Below are 22472 nucleotides of genomic sequence, written 5' to 3' on the forward strand. Positions count from 1 at the left end.
TAAAATTAAGAGAAAGAAAATCTACTTACTCATAGTTTTGCTTATTATGATCTTTCTTCCTTCTGATGTTTTAAGATTTATCCTCTTATCATTCTTTTCTGTTTGGGGAACATCCTTAGCCATTATTTCAGAGTAGGTCTGCTGACAGCAAATTTTTTTGGCTTTCCTTCATCTGAGAATCTCAGTTTTCCCTTCATTGATGAATGATATTTTCATTATATCTAGAATTTTAGGTAGACAGATATTTTCTTTCAGCATTTGATAAATGCTTGTTTCACACTTCTGGGCTCTATGGTTTCAGATGAGAAATGCATTGACATTTGAATTATTTTCCCCTATATGTAAAGTGTCATTTTTCTTTCATTGCTTTCAAGATTTTTTTCTTTGTCTTTAGTTTTTAGAAGTTTTACTATGATATCTTTTGGTGTGGATTTCTTTGGGGTCATTATGTTTACATTTGTTCAGCTTCCTAATGTTTATATATTCCTGTATATTTATATATTTTGTGAAATTTGGGAAGTTTCAGTCATAATTTCTTTGAAAACTTTTTTAAATCTACCTTCTGTTTTCTCTCCTTCTTAGAATCCCATAAAATGTATACTCTTTTTTTATACTCCCACAGGTGTGGGGGCTCTGTTTATTCTTTGGCAACCCATTTTCTCTCTATGATTTTTATATCGGGTAATTTCTGTGGTTCTATCTTCCAGTTAATTCTTTCTTTCCTCTATTCACTCAATTTTGCTATTGAGCCCATCCCATGAGTTTTTATTTCTGCAATTGTATTTTGAGTTCTAATATTTCCACTTGGTTTTTTATGCCTTCTCTTAATTTATCAAGGCTTTTTATTTGTTTTATTCATAGCATTTACATTTAATGTTTCAAGAATGTTCACAGTTGCTCATTGGAGCATTTTTATGATGGCAGATTTGAAATCTTTATCAGAGAATTCTAACATCTCTGCCATCTTAGTGTTGACATCAATTGATTATACTTCTTCATTCAATTCCAGCTTTCCTGGTTCTTGGTAGGATGAGTGATTTTTAGTTGAAAGCTGGGAATTTTGAGGATTACACTATGATATTCTGGATCTTATTCAAGCCTTTCCTTTTAACTAGAATCTTCTGACACTGCTCTGGCAGTGGGGTAAGAGGGGCTGTGGCTATGGGGTAAGAGGGGCTGTGGCTATGAGGTAAGAGGGGCTGTGGCTATGGGGCACTGCCTTGTTACTGCCCAGTGTGTATAGAAACCAGGTCCCCACTCTGCCTTAGAGGACCCCAAGGGGGCATCTCTTCTTTACTGTTGGGTGGGAGTAGATTCCAGACTTTCCATACAGTGTCTACCAACACTACCGGAGGGTGGCAGGTCATTACCTCCTGCTTCGGTTGAAAGCATGGTCTTTCTGTACAGCCATTTCTGATACAACCTCAGCAGGAGGCTTGAGGTACCTCATTACCGTCTGTCAAGGGTGGAAGCTTAAAGGCCCCACTTAACCTTTACTAGAGGATAGAGACAGGACAGCTCAGTTTTTTCTATAATATTTGCCTAGAATAGAGAAGTTGCTGTCTAGAAATTTTCTGTTTTGTTAAGCTGCTCCTGTCCTGGTCCATTGGCTCAAGAGGACAGAGTAGGGCTTTGTTGGGTCTATTTTTGTCTGTCGGTCACTACCTTTTGCCAGTAAAACTCAGTGGAAAGTAACTGGGACAGGGGCAGAAGTGGAGGGGCATAAACCACCCTAATGGATACCAAGAACACCATTTGGGTGATGGACACACCTATAGCTAGAACTCAAGCACTACAAAAATGGTCCATGTAACCTAAAATATTTGTTCCCTCTTCACATCTGATATATATATATATATATTTAAAGGCCAAATCTATATCTACTTAAGAGCAGTGACAGGCCCAGCCCAGCCCAAGCCACATTGCTATCATCTGCTACTTCTCAGGGTCTGTCAATTAACACTTCTCACTTGGTCACATTAAAGGAGAATTAACAGCCATCTCTTAAACTAGCCTGAAAGGAACTTGCATAGGCTGTGGAGCAGTAATAGAAAAATGTATATTAGAATTAAATGTCACACATTTTAAATATGAGCAGATAATGCTATGCTTTTTTCTTTGGTTGTTTTTGTTTTGCCACTCTTATGTAACTTAACTCTCTTTCCTATTTTATGTTACGAAGTGCATCTCTGGCAGGAACTGACTGCAAGATAGTATCCCTATTTGCCATCCGTGCTGAACAAACACACAGGTAGCCAAAGAATACAGGTAGCAAGCTTTCCTCCTGTCTCCTCTGCAGCAAGGTTACCTGCCTCTGGCTTGAATATATGAACAGATCTGAAATATGGTCGTAACACACACACATACATACTTTACCAGACCACTACCTGAAATAATTTGTACTTTCCAGTTATTCCAAAAGTTCAACAAGGAGTTACAAACTATTTTGAGAGACTAATTACTAGGGGGATAACAGGTGAAATAAGTAATCAAGAATTTATAATATTACAAATCCTACAACTAAATTGTTTCAATTAGACCAATTAGTCAACTGAAAGGGAAATCAATTATTCTGGTAAAGAAGGAAAGATAGGGTGCGATCACTGGCTGTGCACCTCCCAGGAGCCCAGAGGAGTGAGGAAGGCAACTTCCCATTTACTCTATAGTTTAATTTTCACAAGATCATGAGGTGAGCATTATTATCTGAAATTTACAGATGGAGAACACCGAGGTTTGAGTTTGCCTAAATAAGTGAGTGTACTGAATTCAAACCCTGTTTAACCTGATAGGACTGCTTATAGTCTTTCTGCTCCATCTCCCCAAAATATTATATTACTGGAAACTCAAATTTGAGTAATGTAGGGGGATATTGTTTGTTCTTCCCTAATGACCTCTCTTACTCTTACAATTATCATTTATGATTTAGCTCAAACTAGAGGTACAATTCCATGCTTAATGTTGTAGGTAAGAAAAATACCCAGAGATTAAAAATGATCTCCTACTTTAATGAAATATTTCATCATGGAAGGTTTAAAGAGAAGGATATTAGTGCTAGTCAAAATTTATTAGAAATCAAAGACAAATATTTGATTAGCTTTCTCTAGCCACGTCTTCCTCACCATGTTCTTCCCCATTTTCTACAATTGTTAAGAAGTACATATCACAAAATGAACAGACAAGGTCTGAAGAAAATTTATCATAACGAGCAGAAAAAATAAATAAATAACCCTCTACAAAACTCCAACTCTTTTCTTCTGGGAATAAACAGCCATAAGGAAGTAGTCTTTCCCTGCACTTTCAAAATTTTTTATTGGTAGGCAATAATTAATTATTCTCTATGTGATAAATGCAGATATAATCAATAGAGAATGAGGAGTTTTCCCAGAGTTGTGCACAATGTTATTGGTGCACATAAAATAATCTTTGCTCCTGGATCCCAGCTTCTTTCACATTTGGAAACTATTTTCAATCTGGAACACATTAGATTGACAAATACTGAGTACATTTGGCCTGATGTAGCAAAATAGTTTTTCAATATGGTTCTCAAATATTCAGCATGGAGAGAGCATTACTGAAGTTGAAACCCATATAATAATCACTAATATTATTCATATATTGACCAATGTTGGATATTTGAAGACGGTGATTTGACAACATTGGGGATAATACATTAAAAAATTATTTTATTTAATCATAAAAAATCCTAGATTTGGAGTAAATTATAAACACAGAATTGCCTAAAATTCATCAAACTGAAATGCCCCAATTTAGGATAACTGCAAGCTGCTATAGAGAATATGGACAGTATCTCAGAGAGGTGGCAAAGAGGAAAAGAACTGATATTGACAACTAGCTTACATGACCAAGGGAAAACTATTCAACATCTTCCCATTTTTCACACCTACTCACCTTCTCTCTATACACACAAACGCACAGAGCTAAGACATGACGGCTCAAGGATCTAGGAAGGAACACAATTTTTATCCCATTACAGCCACATGTAACCATTGCATGCACTGAACAAACAGGTATCCTAAGGGATAGCATAAAACACCTATTTTTCCTTTCTTTCTTTCTTTTTTCTTCTCAACATCACTATCAAAATGATTCTTCTAACTCTAGATGAAAGCAAGGTCAATTCTACCTCTTTTTCTGATCACTTTTAGGTCACAAATCACTACCTCAATTCAGCATTGTGAAGATCAGTTCCATTTAATAGTCAAAATTATTAAAACCCATTTAATGTTATACTTTTCTATCCCTACTGTGGGCCTAGGTTAATCAGGAAGTCTGCAGCCAGAGAAAGAAGGCACAATTATGGGCTCCTTGTGTTTTCCCACCTGGTGGTAAACTTGCACTGCCCTAAATACTCAACAGTGGTTTCTGTCCATTCAGGGAGAGCACTGAGATGAGGCAGTGTGGATGGAAGTGGTTAAATGTCTATGGGATTGAAGGAGAATGAATGGAAAGGTGATGTCTCACTGGAGGGACAGTTTCATGGTAATCTGGCATCACTGCTCTAATAAATTGGTAAAAGATTTGAAATTTGCTCTTTCTCTTGTGCATATTGGTGGGTGCCTTGGGTTTAACTCCATTTCTCACACGCAGACTCTAAGACCTGAAATGAATTTCCTGTCCTTGTGTAAAAAATACTGAGCTAAAGCAAATATTCTTTAGTGACTTACTCTGCACAATACTTGCTCCCTGAAAGATAAACTAATTAAAACTGTTTACTTATCAAGGCCAACAGTTTGCACATCAGGACTATTCCAGCACACAGTTTGCTCGTCAAAATATGCATGGCAGCCCTCCTCTTTCTCTGTTCTCTAATCCAAAGCTATTAAATTGTCTCAAACTCAAGTAACTTCTACCTAAAACTCTTAACCCCATATATACCTTTCTCCAACCTTTTTTTTTTTTAAGACAATATGAAGACTCACTCAAGGTAGTGCACTTCCTTGCTGCAATAAGTTTGACAAACTCAGCTTTACTTGATCAACAGGGTTTTCTAGAGATCTCTGGGGTGGAGTTGTGGATTTCAACCTCCCCTTGGTCCAGGCTAGTGCATGTGTGTTGTGGTTAGCTGCCCATTCCTTCCTCAGCCCCTGTTCACCTGGCCTATCTTCAGCATCGATTAGCTGAAGTCTTTCAGACCTTCCAGGGAACTTTGTTGCATGGAACTTACAGCAATAACATGTGGACTTTTTTTCAGATTTGGACCACCTTTATTCCATAAGAAATATTTTTTACCTGGAAAAAGCCACTGTGTGCAAAGCAATTGTTAGCCTTTGGATACTCTGGGTGGAAGTCCCTATGATCCCCAAAACAATAAACGAGAGTTTGAAGCTCTCTAGCCTCCTTAAAGTCCATTTCATACATCTCGGGATTAGGGACTAACACAGCAATACACATCCTTCCTCTTGGGCTTTCACAACTCAGATGTTTTCAGAGAAAATGGACCTCAAAAATCCTTCTTTAATTTGTAACACATAAACTCTTATACCCTCAATATGAGTGAGAACTTTCAGAGGCCTCTAAATAGCTTTGACTCTCTAGGTTGTAGGTATTTTACAAGGCAGCCTGCTTCACAACTCATGGACTATAGTTAACAGAGTTATCTCTAATCTTAAAGTCTTGGCCAAATCACTAATTTTAATATAGATGTTATGGAATAGCTCAATTTCCCTTTGCCCATGATACTATAGTTCAGTTTTACCTCTGAAGACCCAGCTAAAGAATAAATTTTCTGTCCTTCCTTGTAGCTAGTCGTAACCATGTGTCTAGGTTCTAACCAGTGGAATCTGAGTGGAAATAATGTGCACATCTTCCTCACTACCTGGGAATGAATTGTTTATCCTTCACTAATTCTCTTCCTTCCTTCACAGGAACTAGGACACGGACCCAACCCATATCATGAGCCAACTTTAACCATGCTGATAAAGATAGCACCCTAAGGATTGGAAAAATAAGAATATGAAAGAAAACTAGGTCTACATTGAACAAGGTCAAGTAGAACTTCCCAATTCTAAATTGCTAACTTGTGAGAGAAAAAAAAATATTTTTGTCTGTGCAAATTAAACAATAAGTGTGAATTTATAGATATAATTACAGACTTAAAAATTAATGACAATACTGTCAAAGGGTGGAGGATTAATGTATAGAGAGCACTTAGAAATGATTGACAATAAAATAAGCACTTAATAAATGTTTATTTAAAATAAAACTTACACAGTTTATAAAAGAGAGAAAAACATGATTCTCATTCAAGGTGGTAACAACTTCTGTACTCTTTCTCTTTATCATCTTAACTCCCACTATTACATAGCAATTGAGAGTAATGATCTATCAAGATCATTCTCGAGCTTTTTCATGTACACCTTCTAGGCTACAAGTTGCTTCTGAATGTGTTTCTTCATTTTACCTTGTTTATTTTACCCAGAATTACTTATTAATATCTAACAAGATTAAGGATAGAGATTCACAATGCGATTTGTCCTGTTTCTAACTCACCTCTGTGGCATTGTCATTAATACAGTTGTAGAATAATTTTCAAGTGACCACATGGTAGCAAAATAAAAGAAAAAAACTCTTAACACTTTAATATCACTTTTCAACTCTTTGAAACTTAAGTGTGCCACTTGAACATAAACTCAGATTCAAACTGTAGGAGAGTAGAAAAAAGTTTTTTTCTATACTCTTAAATTAATTGCCTGGGATCTTGCAAATTAGACTGACAAAAGAGATTACCAAAAGAAAGGCATATATGAATGAATTTCATTTGAGGTTAATTTTTATATAACTCAGGGGCCTTCCTAGGAAAGAATTAAAGACACAAGAAGTGAATAGGCCTGAGACCTTATATACGATTTTAACAAAGAATAATAAATTGTGGAGATTTGACAAGACAAAGGAAAAGGATTTTCGGCTTCCAAGTAGTGCAAACTGTGGGAAGGTAAATATATGGGGAGACTAATAGAAGATAAGGGTTATCTTAACAGGGCTTGTTTGTGCAGGTCCATCTTGGTACCGATTTTCCATCTCTTTTATTGCTGTAAAACTTTCCTGAGAGAGGGGATTTATGCCAGTCTTTATTTCTCAGGACTCTGATTTTAATCAGATAAGGGAAGTTCTGGGAAGGCTTTTTTCTACATCTGTTAAATCTCAAATATCTTCAACTCAAAATAATTCTTCTGCCAAGAAAGCATATTTCGGAACAGCATATCTAATTTTTTTCAGGACGTATCTCAGAATACCTTTTGATGAACCAAAGAGACAGGTGTACCAGGTATCAGTTTACTTGGGAAATTTTGGCTGAAATAAAAAGAGAGAGTGGGATTATTTAAGAAGTCCCTGATAAGGAGTTGAGGGGAGGGGTGAAGAAGGGATGAGTGAAGAAGGGAAGAAGGGATGAGTGAACAATATCTGTTCAAGATGCTGATCCATCTGGCTCAAATCACATTCTGGAGTGTGATCCTTATGAAGTGAAAGAGTGCAGGCAAAAGCTAAATGAAATGCTGCTTTGTCATTGCATAGGTTTTGTATTAGTCAGTGTTTTCCAAAGAAACATAATCAATAGGGTACAGAATCAATGGGGCACATACATAAACATAAATGTTTAAGAAAGAGAGAGAGAGATTTATTACAATAGTTGGCACATGTGGGAGCTAGAGAACTAGAAAAGCCAGTAACACAATTCAGTCCAATCAGAAGGTCTGAGAATCATGGGGCTGATGGTGTACATCCTTGTTTGGTTCAAAAGCCTGAGAAAATGAAGCACTATTATCCAAGAACAGGAGTGGATCGATTTCTCAGCTTTAGCAGAGACAGCAGATTTGCCCTTTTCTCTGCCTTTTTCTTCCTTTTAGGCTCTCACTGGACTGGATGGTACCTCCCTGCATTGGTGAAGGGAATCTTCTTTACTCAGGCTGCTGATTCAAAGGCTAATTTCCTCTGCAGATAACTTCACAGATACACCAAAAATCATGCTTTGCCAGCTATCCAGGCATTCATTAATCCAGTCAAATTGACACAAAAAAATTAGCCACCACAGGTTTCTAGTCTGAAGAGTTGAAATTGTGCAAGATGAATTGCTTCTGGAAATCTAATGTATAGCATGGTGACTACAGGTAACAGTACTGTGCCGTGCAAGAGGTGAGGTCCCCAAATGACCTTGGAGAGCCAGTCCTTCCCCTTCTTCCTTGCAATTCTTAGGTGGAATGTACTGAAAATGCAACATTCTAAGATAATAAAGAACTTTCCAGAACAGCACAGACTGTGTCCTTGCCCCTCCTAGAATAGGATGCCCTGTAACCCTTGAGCTCAGTGACCTTAGTGACCTCCACAAAGTATAAAGCCCAGAATGGAGTATTTGGGGGTTCCTCGTTGTGATGTGAAGAGGGTTAAGACTTCATCCACCATGTGCAGCTTTCTTGAGCCTTGGGGCACTTGCTCACCATGGAGCCTGGCCTTCTGTTGATTCTTTCTGACTATCTATGAATAATAAAATTGCTTTGCCCAACTCGTTGTATGAATGTTCTGTCTCACTGGGCTCATACTCTGGCAGCTGGGTTTGTGCAAAACCTCTGCCAGATCTCGGAGGCTTGGCAGAAATTGGCGAGGTGTTTAGGGTTCTCCCCTGGGATTGGTAACCGGTGTATGGTGTACTCCTCCCAGGGACTGGTTGGTACTGGTGTACGATACTCTGCTTAAGGTACTGTAAACCTGAAATTGGCTAAGAGGGTATAGATCTTAAGTGTTCTTATCACACACAAAAGGTAACTATATGAGGTGATATATATATTTATCATCTTGATTTTAGTGATTATTTCACAATATATACATATATCAAATCATCAAGCTGTATCCCTTAAATATACACAATAAAAATATCTCTTAAAGACCAGAGCTACTTAGGAAATGAATACAACACCATTACCACAGAGAAAAATAAAAATAAGTCCTTATTTTAAAATCAATTTATTTTTAAATCAAATATCTAGTTTATTATTCAAATTCCATCACCTATACCATGATTGTTCCTCTCTTGGTTTATGTTTCATCTGAGTCAGGAATATTATTATAATAAATCCCTTATTTTACAAAAATAAAAAATAAACTAAACTTATCAAGGTTTTTTAAAGAACCCCAATGCCCGATTTATCTTATTCTTCAGTCTGGCCTATATGGAAATTGTATTTAATTCAGAATATGGAAGAAAGGATGTTGGTTTAGACTAGGTAAATGTTAAGTTTCCAAAAAGTGTTTGGCACATTCATCATGATTGAGGAACTCCAATAGTATTATAGTATTAGTTGTCCTGTTAGAACTACAAAGGGGGACATTGGAAATACCAGTCAGTGCCACTGCAGCTGGGTTATAAGAGAGACAATCTCTGAAGTAGCAAATTGAGCTGGCTACAGTTGCAATAACTATTTGCAGTTTTCAAATATGTACTCATCTGCTGAAATGTCTTGTTGTGTAGTTACTGGTTTTCCCTCTTGGTTTTGGCATAGGCAAGATTTTGATAAATGCTACAGCACATACCCTAGCAACTAAGTCTGAAATAAAACAATGAATTTGAATGGAGCCCAGAACACAGTAGAAATTGTATTTCTGAGACAATGGATGCCAGAATGGAAAGTTAACAAACAGGCCTTAGACAATAAGAAGGTCTCAGATCCTTCTTTATTTCTGTGACACAGCATCAGACATCAACAGAAGATGTCTAGGCAGCTTCCTACTTTCTTTTATATTCTGCATTTGGCATAAACAAAAAGAGAATGTGTCTTCTCACTTTCTGTGTTAGAGTTATATTGCTGAAATCACTATTTTTTTTAAATTGCATTTTCTGTAACTTTTCATTTCAGCAAAATCACAGTATTGATATTAAACTCAAGATTTGAAGTCTACCATTTGAACCTATGCCCCCAAATTATATTCAGGTAGCTAAATTACATTAATATAAATAAAATTGAAATTTCATAATTTTATGAACTATCAGACTTCTTTTTATACTTTATTTTTCCATAATTATTCATTTTATTTATATTTTAAACACTCCAAATAAGTCATGGAACATTTTGAACATTAGGTCTAGAAAATTATATTTAGCTGACACTGTTGAATCATTCTTCCTTTTTCACAAATAATCTCCTATGCAAACAAAGAAATTTTCAGAAATTTATTTCAGAATTATCTAAATAGTACTTCATGTTCATCTGTGCATTGTTCTGTAGTATTGAAGCACTATGCCTCTAAATGACAAAAGGAGAATACGTTTTCTCATAATCTATGTAGAAAATAATATAAAGGCTTGAATAAACACAATGACTGTGTTCAAGTATTTGATTTATTATGAAACATCTTCAGTACGTCTGAAAATGCCTATCAGTTTATGTATCACCTTTCTGTTATACTGATATATATATATGTATATATTAGTACTTTGTTTCACTGGAATTCCAGAATAAGTCATGGGCGAGCATCAGGTGACCGGTGATAGGAAAAGTCATCATGCTGGGCATGCCAGGGCCATCTCAACCTAATCATATCTAACAATGCCACTACTATGTCAGAGACATTTATTGGTCACACGTATGGCAGCTCACTTCAGGGGCATCCAAAAGGCAGCACAGAGCTCCTCACAACTTCTAAATGACTGAAATAGCATGAATTATGTTTTAGTTATCTTTTTCTGCATAACAAATGACCCTAAAACGTAGTGGCTTAAAACAACAGTAATCATTTATTATTTCTCACAAGTCTTATGTGTCAGGAATTCAGCTGGGGGACTTTGGTTCCATGTTTCTCAGGAGATTGCAGTGAGACACTGGGTAGGGCAGCAGACATCTGAAGTCTGCATCAAACTACAGGATTTGCTTCTTCCAAGTTGATTAACTCACATAACCAGTGAGTTGATGAAGGCCGTTGACCAGGGCCCTCAGTTCTTGTCCACTTGGGCTCTTCCACGTGGCCGTAAGAGTGTCTTTATAGCATGGTAATTGGCTTCCCCTCAGTACACATGATCCAAGAGACCAAGGAAGAAGCCAAAGGGCCTTTTATGATCTTGCCTCAGAAGTCACACAGTGTCACATTTGCTGTGTTCTGTTGGTCACACCAGCCATCTCTGATTTAATGTGGAAGGGAACTAAGCAAATGTGTAAATTTCAGCAGGAGAGGATCATGGGGAGATATAACAAAGGCTGATTAAAATTATCTAAAGTTTTGCAATACTTCATAATTTTAAAATGTAAAGTTTTTAACCATAAAAATGTAGAACTGTTAAAAAAGATAAAACTTTGGACCATATGTACTCTTACCATAGATTAGAAAGAATATATGTATTCTCATGTATGCACTCCCCATCCCTTTACCAGTAAGAAAGAAAGATACATCTATAATTTTTCCTAAAACAAAAATCACACGATGCCTACTATTCTGCAGCAAACATTTACATCTTATTTAGAGAGGTATTTAATAGCATTACAAAACATTTGGTAAATCTGAAAAAGTTACCACTCATAATGCTATATAACACATTCTTCATTTTTATGTACTCACAGTTGTTTACATGCATAAATATATTATTTACATGGTCACAATAATAGTGTAAATATAATTTCACAGCCTACATTTACTTAATATTTTCATGTTCTGCAATTATTATTATATTAGTTGCATAAATCTCAGATAGTACTGGAAAAGTTTGGTATAGCCATTTTATTTTTTTTTTTTTTTTTTTTTTTTTGAGACAGAGTCTCACTTTGTTGTCCAGGCTAGAGTGAGTGCCGTGGCGTCAGCCTAGCTCACAGCAACCTCAAACTCCTGGGCTCGAGTGATCCTTCTGCCTCAGCCTCCCGAGTAGCTGGGACTACAGGCATGCGCCACTATGCCCGGCTAATTTTTTTTTTATATATATATCAGTTGGCCAATTAATTTCTTTCTGTTTTATAGTAGAGACGGGGTCTCGCTCTTGCTCAGGCTGGTTTTGAACTCCTGACCTTGAGCAATCCGCCCGCCTCGGCCTCCCAAGAGCTAGGATTACAGGCGTGAGCCACAGCGCCCGGCCGGTATAGCCATTTTAAAGGGGATACTTTTATTGTTGTAAATTATTAATTCATTTGACCACCAAATTCATTTGATCACCAAATTCATTTGACCACTAAATTATGATATCTCACTAGCTTCTCCTCCAATAACATAAAGTTTCTAATGTACAATAGTTTTACAGAAATACTTTTACTACATTTAAATATATAATCTAATAGTACTCTGATCATGTTGCAATATAATTTTCTAAAACTTTTACTCCTTAATAAGCTTATTTCCAGTTGTTGAAAATTTCATAAAATATGGCAATATTTGCTTAATAGTGTTCATACATAACTTTATGCAAATGAGGATTTTGAATCCCAGATATTTTCTTAATTTGCTGAATGATAACCATAAGGGATTCTCAATTTAATTGAGAAGACAAACAACACATGCTATAGACAAGTGACAGAGACAAGAGACTTTATGTCAGCAGGGAAGAAGTAGTGTAATAAAGAAGAGAACTCCCAACTTGTTCTAATTTAGAGCACAGAAGAGCTTTAGGAGTGTCTGAGAATTAATCTTTCTATTTATCCAGAGTGAAAGGAGACAATTAAAGTTAAGAAAAATAAAATGTAAATGAGCAGATATTTTTCCTAAGCAATATTCTAAACAGTTTCCTAATAACTGAAGTTTCATAAAGTCAAATTTAGCATTAGAACATTTTATACTTCATATATAAGGAAGAAAAGATGATTTGAGGCTACACATTTAACTTTGGGTTATAAAATAATGTTTAAATTAAAATACAAATGGATAACCATCAAAAATGTCAAACTTGAAAATTAGGTATTGAAATTACCTTGATGTATTATCATTATTGGCTTATGTGATTTTCTTCCTCTATTAACCTGGGAATTCCATCAGAGAAAGATTCATCTTGTATTCCTGTCATCAAAAACACTGTCTGGCACATAAACACTCAAGAAATGCTTGCTAAATTGATTTTTTTTAATTGTCTTCTAATTTGAATGGAAGTAGAGAGTCTCAGCTGACTGAGTATAAACTTGCCTCTTTCTTCTAAACTACTGTTTTATTCTTTTAATTTCAACATCTTGAATGTTCTGACTTCGGCACGTGACAAGTTCAGTTGTCTCCTGTAATTGATTGAAGATGTCATTTATAGTATTATTTCCTATAATTACTTTGAAAGTATATCAAGCATAGCTTTCAAGAAAGCATATATATAATGCATGTATGTGTATATAAGTGTGTGTGTATCTTACATACATGGATATGTTAGGAACTTAAACAGAATAATAGAACAGGATGAAAACCACCCTCTCTCCCATATCTTCATTTTCACACTGAAGTCAATCTTTTTAAAATATTTCTGTTTTTAGTTTTTTTGATGGCTGCCTCTACTTCTCTAAATAATAATCTTTTGTTGCTTTTTCTAGATTTGTTAACTTTAGACCATAGTTGTTAATTTCTAATCATGAAAGACTGGGATTTATTACATATGTGTAATATATTTATTACAGATATGTTTCTTCTCCATATGTGTCAACTTGACTGGATTAAAGGACACTCAGATAACTGCTAAAGCATTATTATTCACAATGCTTCAGTAGGCACTAAGCCCATCCCTCCGCTACTGAAAGGGAAACCCAGGTGGTTTTGCTTTTGATTATAATGACTGGGCTTCCCCAGGTATTTCTGTGAGGGTATTTCCGGAAGAGATTGCTGTAGGAATCAGTGGACTAAGTGGAGAAGATCCAACCTCAGTGTTGGCAGGCTTCATCTAATAGGCTAGGGATGGAGATGGTACAAAAAGACAGAGTAAGGGTGACTTGTCTTCTCTTTTCCAGAACCAGGACACCCTTTTTCTACTATGCTTGGACTTCAGAATTCCAGTTTGTCTGGCCTTTGGACTCTGGAATCTACACCAGCAACTCTTTGAGCTTCTGAGCTTTTGGCCTACAACAGGATTACACCATGGTTTGCATTGATTTTGAGGCTTCAGACTTTGAATGAGCCATGCTACTGGCTTTCCTGATTCTCCAGCTTGCTGATGGCCTATCCTGGAACTTATCAGCCTCATAACCAAGTAAACCAATTCTCCTAATTAATCCCTTTTCATATATTTCTATATATTTGTGTGTGTGTGTGTGTATGTATCCTATCAGTCTGTCTCTCTGAAGAGCCCAGACTAAAACATCCAACAATATGGCACTTGGAAGGAAAGGAAAACTGACCCAAACATGGCACTCATGCTGCTTGCTGTGCTGTGAATCGTAAGTCTTTTGTCTCTTACCCAGGAGTTTTAGGTCTTCTGCCAGCATCTGTGAAACAGTAAAAAGCCAACTTAGCTTGTAAGTTGGGTAAAATCTAATCACAAACCCAATGTTCTTGTCTATTTCAGATAATGTGAGGTAAGACTGATCTCCCTGTCCTCTCTTCAGTCTCTTTCAGCTCAGATCCAGCCTCAGTAAACTGTCCTTTAACTTCCGCATTATCAAGCATTTTAACTTTACTTCTCATTCTAAAGCTTTAATTAAACCTTCTGTACTTAGTCCTAAATTGACTGTGTAATCTAAAATCCAATATATAATTTACATTATTAATAACTACTACACATTTAGTGTTCTACAGTTTTATGTCTTTCTCCATGGGTCCAAGATTCCACTCCCCAAACCACCCTAAAGTGAGTGTTCATTGCATCAAGAGTCCCTTCAGTGGGAAATATTTTGTCCTTCATTTAAAACAAATCTATTATTTCCCTGATATTTTCCTCCATTGTCTATTCTTTCTTGTACTCCTTTTAGTTGGTTGTGATAATGACTATTCACCTCTTCACCTATTTTTGGCCTCTTGGTTTTTGCTTTACAGTCTTATTAATAGAAGCTTGCTGAATTTGTGTTTTATACTTTTAGTTGAATTTTATGTTTATTTTAATATTATTTTTAATCTATGAAAATTCTTTCTTGTTCTAATTGTAGTTTTTCTTATATGTATACTTTTTTTCGCTTTTATTTTATCATATTATGGGGGTACAAATATTGTTAGGGTTACATATATTGCCCTGCCATTCCTCTCCCTGCACCCCCACTGTGCCAAAACATCAAGCGTGTCCAACCCCCAGGTGGTGCGCACCGCACCTATTATGTAAGTATGTATCCTTCTCCTCCTCCCCCCTCCCATCTGCCCACCACTCAATAAATGTTTGTTTTTTTTTTTCTTTTTTGACCTTTTGGTTACATTGTATATCCTTGCCTCTCCCTAAGAAGGATTAGAGGTATTTCCTCCCCCACTCAATGCTCGGCACAACCCTAAGATGTGTATCTTCCCCAACCCCACCCCCCCGAATCCTTGGTGAACACTACCACCATTTGAGCACCATAGTTTTAATCAGTCAGTACCAATTTGATGGAGAGTAGATGTGGAGCCCATTTACTTGATCTTGTGTTGCCTCACTTTGGATAACAGGCTTAAGCTTAATCCAGGATAGCATAAATGGTGCTAACTCACTGTCATTTCTTAGAATTGAGTAATATTCCATTGTGAGCATATTCCAAATTTTAATTATCCACTCATGAATTGATGGGCACTTGGGTTGTTTCCATGATTTTGCAATAGTGAATTGTGCTGCCATAAACATTCAGGTGCAGATGTCTTTAAAATAGAACATCTTATGCTCTTTTGGGTAGGTGCTCAACAATGCTATTGCTGGGTTGAATGGTATTTCTATTTCTAGCTGTTTGAGGTATCTCCAAATTCTTTTCTACAGAAGTTGCACTAATTTGCAGTCCCACCAGCAGTGTAAGAGTGTTCCTGTCTCTCCACATCCTCGCCACCATTTGTTGTTTTGGGATTTCTTGATACAAGCCATTTTCACTGGCGTTAGATGGTATCTCATTGTGGTTTTGGTTTACATTTCTCTGATGATTAGAGATGTTGAGCATTTTTTTATATGTTTGCAGGCCATTATTCTGTCTTCTTTGGAGAAGTTTCTGTTCATTTCCATTGCCCATTTCTTGATGGGGTTGTTTGATATTTTCTTGTTAATTCTTTTAAGTTATAGATAGATTATTGTTATTAGACCTTTATCAGAAGTGTAGAGAGCAAATATTTTATCCCACTCTGTGTGTTGTCTATTTGCTCTAATGATGGTTTCCTTGGCTGTGCAGAAACTTTTTAATTTGATGAGATCCCATTTGTTTATTTTTTTGCTGCTGTGATTGCCTTGGGGGCCTTCCTCAAAAATTCTTTGCCTAGACCAATGTCTGATAGGGTTTTCCCAACATCTTCTTCTAGGATTCTTAAGGTTTCATGCCTTAGGTTTAGTCTGTTATCCATCTTTAGTGAATTTTTGTGAGAGGTGAGAGGTAGGGATCCTGATTCACTCTTCTGCATGTAGCTAACCAATTTTCCCAGCACCATTTATTGAAGACAGATTCTTTTCCCCATTGTATATTTTTGTCTGGTTTATCAAAGATTAGGTTGCTGTATACTGATGGTTTCATCTCTGGTATCCCAGATCTATTCCAGATATCGATGCTTTTGTTTTTGTGCCAGTATCAGGCTGATTTAACTATTAATTGTAGTTTTCCAAAAATTACTTCTGTTTCCAAAATTATTTTTTTCTCCTAGGGTATTTTCCATTTTATTTTAAATTTGTTTCCCTTTCATGCTGACTTTTTCCTGATGCATCTGTGGTTTGAGATGTGCTATGGTATGCCACCTAGATTCCCTTCTCAGGACGGAAGGATTTATATCCCCAACTTCTGGGATGGTCATCAGTTGACTGCTCTCAGCTGTCTGTGTACTGCTTAAATTGCTTCAACTGGGGCTTCCACCTATTCAAAGGTTATGTGCTTTTCTTGGGGTAGCTCACATTCAATGTCTGGTCAACAGTCAAGCATGAAGCCCAGAGCCCTTGATCCAAAACCTTTAAAGGGTCCTCCCAGCTTCAGAGTTCCCTGAAGGGTCTGCTGTGTCTGTCGTATCACACCCCCACCTACTCCTTTACCCAATGATGCTACATTTCCTTCCCCTGCAGGTGTTGATCCCAAGAGCACTCCCTCATAAACTCCCTGCACAGAACTCTACCTCTGAGTCAGTTTCATGAAAAACCCAGCCTCCAACATGTGATTGTTCATTCTCCAATATTTGAGAATTAAATTTGGGGGTTAGTATGGGCTCCCTCTGCTATTGCATAAAAGAGTAAGTGTGTCTATAACCTCTACCGTGAATGGAAAACATTTCTGGGAGAGGTGTGTGGGATCTCACTGGCAGGCTTCAACTTAGGGTGGGCAGGCTGCTTTCAGATGTACTGACACTGGGATGCCTGAATGAGGAGGGCTCTACTTAGGGCACAAAACCACTGTAGGGGTCTTAACTCTCCCCTAAATTATTTTTAGATAAAGTGCCATTGTTTGTTTGTTTGTGGAATGCCTCATAGTATATCCCTGGGAGAGGGAGGAATCACTATTTCTATATAGAGAACTTCAATTAATTCCTTTATTTTTCAACTCACCTTTTAATCTCTTTGTCTACCACAATTACTTCCTAAAGCTTTTCCATGGTTCTAACAGTAGCTCAGTTGGTTCTCACTGCTCCTGGGGTCCCTCTAGAATATTCTGGGCTCTGGTGTTCTTTGCTCTGTTTTCTCCATTAACACTTTCCCATGTTCTTTCTAACTTCCAGAAACATGTTGAAGTATATCATTTCCTGATAGTACCCTGTTATTAGTCGTACATTTATATTTCAGCGGGCTCTAAAAATGGATTCGGTGTGAAAAATTACCCAGTTTGTTATCCTAAACTCAAACTGTTCACTCAATTTAAACTCAATTTACTCTACTTAAATGAGACTTCATCTTATTTCTATACCTTGAATGGAATATATAGAATGTGGTAGCAATAGTACTGACCAGAAGGCCAGGAAGCTTGAGTTCTAGTTCATATTTCAAATAATTAACTATGTAGCATTGAGCCAGCAACTTCACTGGGTCTCATTTTTTTCTTTGCCCAAATAATTCATTCGAAGATAGCTGTTTAAAGTTTGAAGTCTATTCTTAAATATTTGTGATAATTTCAAATTTAGATACAAAGCTATTGTGAAAAGAATAAACAACAAAGTCAAACCTTACGTATTCATGACAACTGAGGACTAATGTCCTCAGTGCTAGTGTGCTTATTGTGGATACCAGTTTTGAATATCATTTAGATGCTGACAAGTATTTAATTCAAACAGCTTCAGTATGTTGTGGGGTTGGCCAATTTCCCAGGGAAATCACGCTTACATGTTGGTCCTTCAAATTATCCCTGCAGTTTCTGTTCCTCATGTGTCCATGAGCCAGCTAGTGATGTGTCCCTGGGAACTCAGACTTTCTCTAATGGCAACTGTTTTCCATTCACAAGTGAATTTATGCATTCATATGTGATTTGGTGCAGAAGAGGGCTATTTCACAAGCTTCATTTGCTCTTGGTTTGAGCATCTCAAGAATGTTCTGGCCAGATTCCCTATTACATGCCAATTAAGCTTATTTTGATGAATATGAGTCATCTGCAACTTACTGAACATAACATGGAAACAAATTATTTTTTAAAATGAGCAAAATTGGGTCACAGGTCAGATATGAATAAGGTCTTTATCATCTTCCTTGGAACATTTTTGTCATTTAAAAATTGAAGTGTCTTAATACAATTCTAGCCTTTTAAATGTTAGTCATCTAAATTGGATCTGGAAGAAAAAACACTGCAAAATTTCTGCTCCAGTACATTTGCTGCCAATACTAAAGCTTTAGATTTTTCCTGTGGATAGGATCTCCATATAACTAGAAATAGATAATGATATAAAATTCCATCAGAGGGATCTTGTTTATGAGCTGATAGGGACTAATAATGACCTCTAACTGTGTGACAGTGTTAAACATTTTGGGCTTTCAAATTTACTTCATAGGAATATTTTTGCATATCCATTTTAATTGACTGTGATAATTATTTTTCTAAAATAGTCAAGTAGGAAATATTTAGAAACATTAAGTGCCTTAATTTTAAGGTAGCTATAAAACATGGATAATTTTTAAAAATGTAGAACTGAATGAGAACTTTCTAATCATTTACTTCCAGAATCTTCCAAGAGTCCAAAACATGCACTCAAAATCATTACTAACACCTGACAACTTGACCTCTGAAAGTAAATTTTATATCTAAATAAAATTTGTATTTTTATTATTTATTTCATTTCTTTAATTATGTCATTGACTATGGAGCCAAAATTAGGTTTGGAAACTGGCTTTACTAATTAATGATTACGTAACCTTGAATGGGGTCATTATCCTCACCATGCTCAATTTTCTCATCTGTAAAGTGGAGATAATGACAATACCTCTACATCATCAGAGGAATTATTTAGAAAGTAAAAGAGTTTTTGCACATTAAGCACTCCCAAATGCCTGATACATAGTCAGCATGCAATATGTGTTTGCTATGACAACAATAATTATTACAATATAGCAAAGAATGAGGACAATTTGTATTTTATTTTTTTAGTTGTTTATTCAATCACCTCGACTTTTTTATTTCAAAATTAATACTCCTATATCTGTAACCTTTCATAAAATCCTAGCAATTTCTATATATTTAATCCTCGTAATATTACACAAAATAATGTTTATTTAGTGAATTCTATGAGCTAAAACTTACTTAAGCCAACATGATAAAGGTAATGATTAATAAGAAGCTCTTTGTTCTCAAGAAGCTTGCAAATTATCAGATTGCTACCCACATAAGCAGAGACCAATGGAGTAAATGAACAGTTCTTAATTTTTGGTATAGAGATGTAATAAAAGCACAGAGAAGGAAGGGGTAAAATTCTACTAAATTGTTGAGAAAAGAAAAGTAGCATTTGAGAAGTATCTTGATGATTTCAAGAGATAGAGATGAAAGAAAGACCATTTATATAAAATTTTTTTTAATTATACAAGAAAATGCATAAATAGAAAGCACAAGTGTACTGAGATGAAGGCAAATCATCTAGTTGTTTAGTCTAACTTGAATTCAGAAAAATATAAAAGAGAAAAATATCTCATAGTCACAAGGCTAGCTACTTATTATTTTAAAACAATTTATATGCATGTACTATTAAGCTAGTTTTGAGTACTGCCTGCTGTAGTTCTCATCCAACTATAAAATTAAACCTGTTACAATTTAAATAAAAAGAAGAATTTTTTAAAAAGGTAAAATTCACATCAAAAACGTCAATACAATGTAAATAATGGTATTGCATGCTCAAGTAAATCACTGCTCCAAGTGTAAAAAGTTAGAATGCAGGTCCTTTTGAGTCTGTCCCGTCTATATATTATCACATGCCTCATGAAAATTCAGTTTCTCCACCATTTTTCTTTACTAAAACAACCAGGGTACCCTTGTTTTTGGCACACGGGATGACATCACCTAGCAAGCATTCATGTAAATGCTATTACATGATATGCATATTAAGCCAATTTCCATCTTTTTAAAATTTCCTCTCAACATTTGAAATAGTCCTACTTGGTGCCGATAAACTCATAAACACAAATGCAAATAAAGCAGGAAAATAATGCCATAAATTATGATAAATATGATTATATCTACATATGTATATAGGGGAGAGAGAAAGAACGTAAATCAATTTCACAGAACACCGGTATAAGAGAAAGCTCCCTGTGAGCCTCTTGGAGCAAGAACACTTCATAATCACATGTGAGCACAGATAAAACGCAGATAAAACAAACCACAAAAATGATCAACCATGGCCCTCACAATTGGCATCAGTGACAGATGTTTCCATTCAAATAGTTTTAGCCTTTCTCTTGTCTTCCTACATCCCAGATAAAACTCATTAAGATACCAAATTACATAATTGCCTCCGCTCTCCAGAAGCACCCAATCCAAAGCTTCACTAGACCCTCCTCGAAATGTTAACACCAGGCCTAACCATATAATATTATAATAATAACCTCCCTTTACCAGTTTCCCATGTTGAGTGGTTCCTCTTATTGCAAGAAACACCAATAAACACAACTTTGTTCAGCTACAGATGTGTTTGTCCCTCATGGCCTTTGACTAGTGTGCATTGAATATGCAGATGAATGGTATAATACATATATTGGTGACATATACACCTATACATACACATATCTATACATATATTTTTTATACAAAGATTTTAGTTCTGTCAACATACCCAATCAAAGAAAGCAAGAAAATAAATACTTTGAGATGTTAATTTGGCATTATGTCACTTGTGGATTTAAAGAACAATGGGCAGGCAAGAAAAGGGACAGAACCGAATGTTAGAAAAGTGAATGGTTTAATACACAATTCATGCAAACCTTGTCTCCCAACACTTTCCTATAAGTATTTCCATTTCTGTTTTAAGTATTCTTTTTTATAAGCCATTTCAACATTCAGGCTATTGAATGCTTTCTACACAGAGTATTAAAGTATTTTTTTTTCTTTTTTTAAGGCAAAGACATGTGTTAACTATTTATTTTCTGGAAACTAAAACCTATGTGATATTTTTTGACAGGAGGCATACCACTACTTTATTCTGAAAAGAAATGTAGACATTATTCTCTGTTATTTAATAATACCAAAATATGGGCCGGGCGTGGTGGCTCACGCCTATAATCCTAGCACTTTGGGAGGCCGAGGAGGGCGGATTGCTCAAGGTCAGGAGTTCGAAACCAGCCTGAGCGAGACCCCGTCTCTACCAAAAATAGAAATAAATTAATTGACCAACTAAAAAATATATATACAAAAAATTAGCCAGGCATGGTGGCACATGCCTGTAGTCCCAGCTACTCGGGAGGCTGAGGCAGTAGGATTGCTGAGCCCCGGAGATTGAGGTTGCTGTGAGCCAGGCTGACGCCACGGCACTCATTCTAGCCTGGGCAACAAAGTGAGAATCTGTCTCAAAAAAATAAAAAAATAATACCAAAATATGCATAGAACTTTGAAAGATGCCAGACTCATGTAAATCATAGATATTTTACCTCACTGTCCAACTACCTATTAGTTATAGGCAGTATATATGTTATATAAATCCCATTCCATACTTTATGATATAACAATATTAGTCTATTAACAGCATGCATTCTACTGTAGAAGAACATAGAGACCCTGAGCTGTTTTTCTACTTTTTTTGTTTATTATTTATCATTCAGATATGTTATAAATTATGTTAACTATTCCATGTATATAAATATTTTTTAAATACTAAATTTGAGATTAAAATCTGCTACTATATACAAGATCTAAATAAAATTCTAAACAAGGAAGGAGTGACATTTAAAATTTGGAGTTATAGTAACATGATTAGTGTTAACAATTTGGAATGTATGTAGTACTTATAAAAACAGGTAGGATTTTCAAAAGACCCTACTAAGTTGG

The sequence above is a fragment of the Microcebus murinus genome, chromosome 17, assembly GCF_040939455.1.
Source record: "Microcebus murinus isolate Inina chromosome 17, M.murinus_Inina_mat1.0, whole genome shotgun sequence".
NCBI classification, from domain to species: Eukaryota; Metazoa; Chordata; class Mammalia; order Primates; family Cheirogaleidae; genus Microcebus; species Microcebus murinus.